This window comes from Mycteria americana, chromosome 1 (genome assembly GCF_035582795.1).
Source record: "Mycteria americana isolate JAX WOST 10 ecotype Jacksonville Zoo and Gardens chromosome 1, USCA_MyAme_1.0, whole genome shotgun sequence".
NCBI lineage: Eukaryota > Metazoa > Chordata > Aves > Ciconiiformes > Ciconiidae > Mycteria > Mycteria americana.
Genome location: NC_134365.1, coordinates 145,334,836 through 145,343,064, shown reverse-complemented (window position 1 = coordinate 145,343,064; position 8,229 = coordinate 145,334,836).

The following is an 8,229-nucleotide window of genomic DNA, read 5'->3' as shown; positions in this document are numbered from 1 at the left end:
CCTCCCCACAGCGTTCTGCAGAAAGAGTTGCGAGCATGAAACACGTTGGAACTTGAGATTATTTCAAAAGTACTTTTACCTTTTAGAAGATGCTATAAAACTATTTAAATGAAAACCTTGCCCTTGAAACCAAGTTAACACTTTCAAGGGCGACCGTAGCATAGACTTCAATATGAGAAAAAAGTGAGGAGGTGAAATCCTGGCCTCATAGGAGTCTGCAACAAAACTTTTTAATTTAAGTATACTTAGGCTTAGAGGAAATTCAGACTTTGTCTGAGATCACTAGTGGATGTTCTCCCTATTTATAGGAAGCTGCTCAGCTTCATCACCAGTGAGTGATGAAGAGTGGTGTAAAACTCTTAAGATAGACTGATAATATATGTTAACCTTTTATATTGTTGCTATAGGATACAGTTGTTTTTTTAAATATTGTTAGCTTTACTTGCATATTCAGAGTTGCGTAGTCAGAAGAAGAAATGCTGACACTATGGTGTAAACCTTCTGGTGCTTTATATCAATTTGTTTACAGTACTTCAAACTGCAGTTGACAAAGGCGTTCTTCTCATTTAGCATGGATGCACCATATTGCAGGCAGTTTGAGTGCAACGGAAAACACAATTGGCACTTGTTTTAGTAAACAGGCCCTTTGAAGATCTTTTAAACAATAGCTGTGTGTGGGAACTAATAAATCTGTGAGTGTAGTTCCAGAAAAATCTACCGATGAGACTCCATTATATTAAGTATACTTATGAGGGATTGCTTTGTGAATTTGGATATTTAAAGTTGACTAAACTCAGCAAGTTTGTCTTAACAAACAAGGAAGAAGAAACACTTTGAAAGAAAGAAGCTTGACAGGCATGCTAATATGATAACAGATTTGACAGTTATTCATAACGCCACTCAATATTAGAATAAGGATTCTGCAGTGCTGATGTAGGACTTGAAACACATTTCAGTTGTAATATGTCACCAGTTTTGGTACAGATATACCTAATGAAATAACCTGGGAGTTCTGTTTAAAAAGCAATGATGTAACGTTATGCATCAGACAGATTGCCATAGATGCTAGCGGAGAAAAAGGCAGGGTAGGAGGGAAGGAATTTTTGTTTCTTTTTCCTTCATCAAAAAGGATGGGGGGGGCGGGGAATAACTTGCACAAATTAGGAAAGGAACAAAAGAGTCAAAAGGTCCCTTAATGGAAGAAAAATTATCTTTGAGTATTTTAGAATTACTTTCTAATATTCACAATAGTGGATTTGCTTTTACTTTTGTGGGGTATTTCTAATTTTATCTAGTTGTTTATTTCTCATTTATTCTAAGCATTCTTAAAGGAGTGCTTTGGTGGGTCTGCTGAATTCAAGCTTCTAGTTCAAGTTAGATGTTTAGGGTCTCTGAAGTCAGAGAGAGAGATGTCCAGAAGGTGATTCTTCTCAATTTCTCTGTTGATCATAAAGGGACCCTCGATAGCCTGCCTCTCCTGGGTAGGTAACCTTCGCATGTTGACACAGGTAGGTACGTTCTACCTCTTGCTGTGTGTGGCCCAGTGCAGCACTATGCGGAGATTACAGCAGCTGCAGTGTACTCTTACTCGTGTGGCATTTGATCTGCTGATTATCCCTCTTTCTTAGTGAACTTGTGCACTTCTGAGAAAGTTCTCTGTTTTACAAGCATCATTGCTAATATAATTCAAACAGTTTTTGAGGACTATATGTAGTCAACAACGCGAACTCATGCTTCATGCAGCTGTACTTTTTAAAGTAACTACTAGATCTTACTAGGCACATTAATTAGATTATGGGAGAAAAATTACTGATGTGAAATCAGTAACTGAAAGGTTTTAAAATAGTCATATGAATGTAGTAAAAGGAGCTGTCATGGAATACATTTGAAAGTGCTGATATGTAAAATGGTACTGTGTGTGGATTATACCATGTTTTGCAAAGAAATGTAGTACATTAATGTCATGAAAATAAAATCAAAATGGAAAGGACATACGAAGTCATGTGCTTATCAGATGATGCAGAGTTACAGGTTGGTTGTGTTGTGCCAGGGAGTATTATTTGTGACTGACTAGTTACTTTAATATGTTTTTTTAATTTTATTAAATAGCTTTTGAGACATTAGCTCTACCTGCTGAGCAGAATTAAAAGATGTGAGTTGTAATTATTTCTACAGACATACATAATTACAAGCTTTAGGATGTCTTGAATTAGCACAACAGTAGTTGGTTTATTGTATTTCATGGAAAAGTACAGCTGTGGTTAAAAAGCCTGCCCGAGCTTTTGTGTACTGTCTTCACATAAAAAATGTTGAACTAGTCACAAGTACTGTAGTGTTGTAGTGGATTCTAGCACGGTACTGTTGTCACCAGAGTGTGAGAAGGGAGTATCTTGTGAGTGAATGCAGAATTTGCAAGTGCTGTGCTTTGGGCAGCATTCTTTGCTCTTACAGACATCATTCTGAAATCTTGGGGCCAAAAGCAGGTCTGGGGGGGTGTTACAGGCAGCGTGTTGCCATGAAGCACAGGGTTGAGGTTTGCTAAGTCAAAACATGACTTGGAAAAAAAACTTAGCGAGCTTCACCTAGAATTTCTTCCATGTTAAAGTGTGGTATAGCCCCAGGTATTTTTGGGGTAAAGAAAGTTAAGAAATGTAGGCTTTTTGGCAGCACCATTCCTCCCTAAACAAGGCATATTTTAACTTTGGCAGTTTGGAAGGCACTGTAGAATAATAACCTCAATGAAATGCAAAGGGAAAAAAATGGCATGGTAAAATGAGAACCACCGAAGATCTTTTACCAGCTGGTCTGTGCGTGTATGTGATCGAGAGTTTTGTCAGTATTGTTTAAGCCCTAGTGACCTGAGAAGCAGCTGTAAAGATTTTGAAAGGCCAGACTCCGACCTATTGCTGTGTGGCAGAGTCTGTATTTAAAGAGGACATCTTGCTTTTAAAACAAAACATGCTGATTCTTCTTCTGTCATGCTTAGAGTTATTTGCAGCTAGACTTAGAGAGTAATTTTATTTGCCATACAACAATTTTATTGGATGCTCTTCATGTGTAAACAGGAGATAGTGTGGGTGTGCCACAAGGAAAATTCTTGAAAACTTTAGACATGTGGGTTAATGCACTTTCCTAGCCTAGAGGAAAAGGAGATTGTTGTTCTTGAAATATCACTTTATTTACTGCCTGGTGTCTTGTGAGGACCTTTCCAATTGGGTTGTTCTTGGGAAGGAAGAAGTTTTCTTTGTCCCTCTAGTTCAGTCAGCTCACATCAGTTGTTTTGTAAGGCTGGTATTTGAAAAAATGCTTAGTTATTTTTTTACCTTGATTTTTCTGTCCATGAATGGGAGGCTGGGTTAGTAGCAGGTGGCTTGATACATTTGCACTCTCCTGAAAATGTCTGCTTGTTCAACAGAAACAAGTCTGCAGCATGCCTATTTATTCCATAATGGGTCTGAGTCTGTTGTTTTGCTGATCTAAACTGTTTTGCTTCATATGACTTTGAAAATAACATGATATGGGCCTGTTTTAGTGGACATCTCTAATATTTTTACCTTTGTGTAAAGGTATTTAGGTCAGCCTGTGGAAAAAATGTTTGATTGCTTTTTCCCCCCAGTTTTGTCTTCATTGTTTTTGGATTTTATTTCTGTGGTGTGTTTTTTGTTTTTTTGGTTTTGTTTTTTTTTTAAATCAGCCCTATAAATGAGATTAAATGCGTAGCAGTCGATTCTTCAATAGCCTTCAAAAATACACGTCAGTTAATACTAGTCATTGAAATAGTCTGCATTTTCAGTATATTGGTTGTAAAACACTTCAGCTGAAAATCTGTTCATCCTAAATTGGCTGGCTCATAAATAATAGTTTCTTTGGTGCTGACAGTTAAAAGGGGTGACACTCAAGCAATATGTTGTATCCTGGTATAAACTTCCAACTTGTAATAACAGCATAGCATAATTATAGCAAAGTTAGTTAAAAAAAAATACAATGGTATATAATTGTCTTTAAGCATTATAAAAACTAACTGTTAGAAGACTGACAATGATATACTATGAATAAAGGAAAAAATACAGTTGCAAAAAATACAGTTCCTGAATTTTACTTTGTTGTCAGAACCCTTTCAACGTCAACAAACTGGAGGGAAAAAAATTAAAATTCCAAGAGAGCCAGCCTCTGACTTGTGATTATTTTAATGCTTTTCTCACTTCAGGATGGCATGACGTTAACTGCCTTGGAAAAGTGTTTGTTCTCTTTTACGGTACTGTGCAGGGTTCTGAACTGTGATAAATATAGGTGATTTTCCTTTTTTTTTAAATAGGTGATTTACCAGAAACAGGTGATTTATTTTAGAATGGTGATTTTCAAAGTCTTCTCATAGTATTAAATACTTGGAACAAAACTGATTGCATGTTATGGGTGGGTGCCTGTTTTATGTTTTGTTTACTTTAAAGACATTTTTTTTAAACCTCCTTAAATTCTTTGTGTTTCCAAACCTTTCACTTACAGCTTTTAGACAAATGGCAGAACAGAAGCCAGGGGCGTTTGGAACCTGCAATATCCCCATTTATCTCAGATATGTGGGGTTGGGGTTTTTTTCTATTTTTTCTTGCTTTCAAAAAATCTTAGTAATGCAGTAGTACAGTAATTCAAAGAAAAAATAGGTTTTTAATACATTTGATTTTTACAGAGTTGTTTAGATGTAACATTACAATCAAAACTGTCTACAAAAATCCTCCAATATTTTATTCACACTATATGTGTGTGTATTTTAACCTACAGTCTGGTGGTGAGCAAAAGTGTTTTGATATTTACTCCTCCTTTTTGGTCATTTATGTAAATGCTTCTTAAATATACTCAGGGTCCCCAGGAATTTCAAGCTGGATAAACTCCGAGCTCAAATTGCTTTTCTCAGTTTATCTGTTACACAACTATTTTGCATCCTCAAATGATGGGATCTTGTGATCCATGCGCTGGCATGCCCTTGGGTCCCAGCAGAGCGCAAAGCGAGGTGTCTGATATTTAAACACGGTGAAGTGAGGTCTCTTAGCTTATTGTCTCACTACTGTGAGACTCTACAATTACTTTGTTGAGTAAGTCTAATGCAGCGATTTCAAATGTCATTTAATAATGATCCAACTATTTAGATGGAAGTCAGCTTCATACAACATGAATGTCAAACATTTATACAGTTCAGCCACAGTTTTTTCAGTAAAAACAAACTTTATTTGTTATAGAGTAGTGCTTCTCTCTCTATGGTGTCTATATTTAACCATGTGTAGGCACATTCTCCTATGGTTAACACTGGCCTGGAGATTTGCCAGTTGTCTCAGGTTTTCCAACAGGCCATTTTATGTGGTGCCTGCTCCCTTCTACAAAGGGAGAGACCATGAGAAAAGAAGGGAGAAAGCATATAGTTTAGCTTTTATTTTATATTCATATGTTTTGCAAAAGATCATTATAGGTGATTTTTCAAGCAAACCTAGGTAACTGACGTAAGAGTTTATTTCTTTCAGTATTATTCGAATGCAAACAGTTTTTGTAACAGCTTTTTACCTATTAATGCATTTTATGTGGAAGTGTGCACCAGGACAACTCCTGAGTGCCATGTTGGGTTCACCTGCTTTATGGGGAATATACATTTCCCAGCAGATCAGAACGATAGCTTGTGCAGAGCTTGCATGCTCTGGCTAGAGTGTATACAGATGAAGAGATCAGCAACCACTCCATGGCTAGGATCTGCAGCAAACAGGTAAAAGAATTTACCTCCTTTCCCTGCTTACCACTGTCTCCTCAAAATTTACATCTTTTAAGATACTTTTAGCTTTAGAGAGTGAAAGGAATTTAGGACTGAAAATAGTCTGCTTAGGGCATTCTTTCTTCTCTCTCCCTCCCCAATGTTTGTTTTTAAGTGATGTTGTACATCTTATTCAGTGATTTCCTATTACTTTGTTCTCCGTGTCATCTACAGATCCCCTCTGTGTGGGCTGTCTGCCCTCTTCCTCCCTCTGCGTGGGGAGAGCCCATTTCCCTCTGCGTGGCTGAGGTCTCTAACAGTTCTTGACAAAAGCCAGTTACTCTCTGCTGCCAGGCGTGTTTCCTCCCCCTCCTGCCCGAAAGCCCCTCTGGCTTTCCACACATGCCAACCAAGAAGAAATTATCTGTGTTTGGATGTCAGGAAGGCAGCAAGTAAATTCATGTGAGTAGCGTCTGACTCTATATGGCAGTTCAGCAAATTTACCTTTCAGAGGAGTGAGGTGTTGCACAAATGTTTAATACTTTTAATAGGGGGTGACTTTTTTCCTGTGAGGTGAAGGGCAGGCTTGCGTGATGGACGTGGTATAAGCCAATCCAAATGCACTCTGCTCATGTTTCTAGCTCTTAGCCTGGCTTTAAACTTGGGTCAAAAGTGTTTGTGCTATGCTTGGAGATGGAGTTCAGGGTTTTTGCTGATGTACTGGGCTTCCCAGTCTGTCAACAGGAGCTTGGACCTATGCTGACATGCTGCGTGGGTGCTTGAACATCCCCTGGTAAACGCTCTAATCATGGCCTCATCTGTGACTGGGCACGTTCGTGTGTATAAACGGGGTGGGGGGCCGGGAGGGCAGTGAGGTGAACTGAGAAAAAGCTTATCCTCATGCTTAACTGACAATGTAGACGTTGCTTAACTGACAATGTAGACGTTACTGAACTGACTGGCTTGACTCTAGAGAACAGCTTTTGGATTTCTTCCCTACTGAGCAATAAGATTTCTCCTCCATCTCTGAACTGGCCAAACTGGCTTTAAAATGTATGGTCCTTTATGCTTTTTTATTTTTGCATGAATCCAGTGAAATGCAGCTGCTCTGGTTTCAATCCCTGTCAGCCACAGAAAAATGTCAAATTTTCTGACAAGTTCTTAGCAATGCTGATGTGGATTTAAATGCTATCAAGCAGTAAGAACAAATGTATTTTTAGGTACTTCTGTCAAGTCTGACGTTGATGTGTCCTATCAGTTCATTGTCAGATAAGCCCTTTGATTTATGTGGAATAATTTCCACATAAGTTGCTTGGTGACCTTTTAGAGGAAAGGTAAAACAAGAAACAACCTGAAGAAATGCCCGGTCAGCTTTTTGGAGACTTGTTTGGTGCTGCATCATGGTCACAACCTGTGCTGTTTCGAGCAAAATAACATAACGATTTACCACACCGGTGACATACCACATCGGGGGTGTAAGTCAGGAGCTTGCCTGAAAACACTGCAAAACACTGCGTAGTCCAGGCATACAGACTTTTTTGTCCTGAGGCTGGTGAAAGGGCTGGGACCTGCTGTTGCAGCGCAAGAGCTGAGAGAGCAGTGCACTGCTCTGGGATTATCGGCTGCCATGGGCCTTCTTATCTCCTCCCCTTTCTAAAAGGCAAAAAATGACACACGGACAACCTTGGTACTGAACAGAGCTGCACTGGCGTGGTTCTGCAAGGTAGCTAGCTTTAAGGAAACAAGTCATCTGAAGCACCTGCTGTGCTGCTCTTACTGTCCCTTGTTGCTTTTAAAATCTTGGTGACCTTAAGCTGTGTGGTAGGAGTGAATACACAGTGTCCAGGAAGCCTTACAAGTTTGAGTCTCTGGCACACAATCTACTTTTTTTGAAGCAGAAAATGCAGGAACCTCCACTTAAAAATCGGATTTGACACAAAAACCCTGCAAGAGCATGGTTAGGATTATATATTGAGAGATGAATTTATTTAACCTGAGGGCAGCAAGAGAGGATTAGATATTTTAATTCCCTCCCTTTCCCTAATGACTGTACAGAGTGCTGACACTTGTTTGGCTTGGAGAAGATGACCTGTACACTGAAGTGATTAGTATGTGCAGTGAATTTTTACCACCTCTTACTGAAAACAAAGTGCTGTCTCACAAAACAAAGCACATTTTTCATGGGGCATAATAGCACATTTATGAAATCAGGAGCATTATTACTGAAGTGGGACATGCAGCTTATGAATTGGTCTCGCAGATTGTGAAATTTGGGACCTATCTTGTCGAGGCAGCTGGGCGATGATTTTCAATGCTCTCACAAGTAAGATCATTTAACAACGTGGAAATGTATGTCAGTAGGAATTGCTGTGGTTTAGCATTTCAGAATAGGTAGATACTTCACTGCTGAATTTGAGATGGTAACATTAGCTACCTAATTTTTAAAACATACTTGTCAGTTCAGTTTCTCCTGGGAATTCTTACACGATAGATAAATG